This window comes from Microtus ochrogaster, chromosome 1 (genome assembly GCF_000317375.1).
Source record: "Microtus ochrogaster isolate Prairie Vole_2 chromosome 1, MicOch1.0, whole genome shotgun sequence".
Lineage (NCBI taxonomy): Eukaryota > Metazoa > Chordata > Mammalia > Rodentia > Cricetidae > Microtus > Microtus ochrogaster.
In genome coordinates, this window is record NC_022009.1 from 81061497 (window position 1) to 81063540 (window position 2044).

Genomic DNA, 2044 nt, shown 5'->3' on the forward strand with positions numbered 1-2044 from the left:
AAAAAAAAAGAAGTGGAATCTGTAATGGCCCACCATCTGTCAGAAGAGAGCTATGTAGAGACCCTTATAACCTGTATCCTTTGTTCCACATTATCTTTGCATAAAATATGTACTTACTATGCTTTATAATTCCAACTATACTGCTTTTAAAAATTAAGATTATTTGTAGAAGAGTCTTAAAAATAACTTTTAAAAGACTATGTTGGTCTGGGGAGGAGGCTCAATGGGTTGAGGGCTTGCCACCTAGAGTCAGCTTTCCAGAATCCACACGGCAGAACTGACACAGTAGCACCTTCCTGTGACCCCCAGCACTAGGCAGGCAGGGTCTGAGGGTCCCTGAGGACCTCCTGCTACTCAGTCTACCTAGACAATAAACCCCAGGTTCAGTCAGAGTCTTATTCCGCCCGTGAGATATCAATTGAGAGAGATTCCTCAATGATATCAGCCTCTGGCTTCTACACACGTGCATAACACAGACAGAGACACAAGCACAGACACACACACACATGTGCACACACACACGTGCACACACACAAGTGCACACAGAGACACACATACACTTGATGCCATTGGAATGCAGCGTTTACCAGCTAGAGGTGCTCATTCACTCTCTTGGCTCCACCTCTCTCCACCTCTCTCCACCTCTCTCCACCTCTCGTCGCCTCCTTATAGCAGCAAGATTTTAGCCAAGAAACTAAATTATTTTCCACTACCAGGATGCTTAAATAGTTTTTGTCCCCATGGACAAAAGTCTTGCAAAGAATAGCAAGCTTATAATACTGTACTACTGGCGCTTTAAAAATGTATACGTTGAGAGAGCCATCCTTCATTCTGGAGTGTCACCTTGGTGGCATGCAACATGCTGGCCAGTATTCCAGATGAGCTTCAAGTAATCCTAACAGAGACAATCCATTCTTATGTCAAGGTGACCTAAAAAAGAGGCCCCTGAGGCTGATCTTTCTCTGTACAGCCCTTTCAGCAATCTGGGTTAAGCAGACATTGGTCAACTTGCTTCTGAGTGACTTTACTTGATGTCTAAGTATGACTTCCTTCATGGGAATCTTGTTAGATGAGGTGGTAGGAAAAGGTATGGATATACACTGTAATCTTCATACACTAACCACTTCCCTGCAAAAGGTGTGGATGAACTGATATGTTTTCATGTGAAACAGAGCAACCTTTAGGGCTGGTATTTTTAAGCCTTTTTAATCTCTAAGGTCAAATAAAGGTATAGTGTAGAGCCAGATGGTGACACCACACCAGATGGGCTGAGACAATGCCCTGTTAATTTGCACAGGTCTGTCACGTGGGCTAAGTATCTCCCCCTTTATAGGTGTGGTTCTGAAGACAAGGGGATTATTATTTGCCAGGCCTGCCCCCTGGTATTCCGATACTCACGGCTAATTGTGTAACTGGCACTCTGGCTCACACAGAACCATTTTTCATTCCTGCTCTGAGATGTTTTCTCAGAAGCAATTCCACCTCTGGAACAAGCCGTATGAGGTTAGCCCCCTGGGAAAGTTTTAATTTACAAGATCCTTACTAAAAAAAATTAATCTGTTTCAAAGAGATCGCATTATAAATGTAAACGCCCTAATGAGCTCGAGTGAGATGCTGTAGGCTACAACTGGTGAACGCTGAAAGTTTTACCCTTTTCCTCTTCCTATATATATTTTATGCGATCTGTATTCTAAGCCCTATAAAGAGACCAGCTGTTGCTCACAGTGAACTGACGCTTGGAGCCAAATTCTACATTTTCTATGATATAGGCCTCCCTTTTCTTTTAACCCTTTTCAGAAAAAAAGAAAGAGTCAACACTGCCAATTGCATGCCAGAGGCCAGGCAAGTCCTTTATGTAAAACACCACATCTCATCTTCCCCACTGGTTAAGAAACCTGAACGTTAATTAGGTTGCAAAGAAAACATGTGATTTGGATTTGCTAGAAATTCAGGCATTAAAAGAAACGTTAAAAATGTAAGGAAATTGCTGTGGTGATTCCTCAAGTTTTTCAATGTGCCCAGTGTCCATCCTTTATTCAATAGA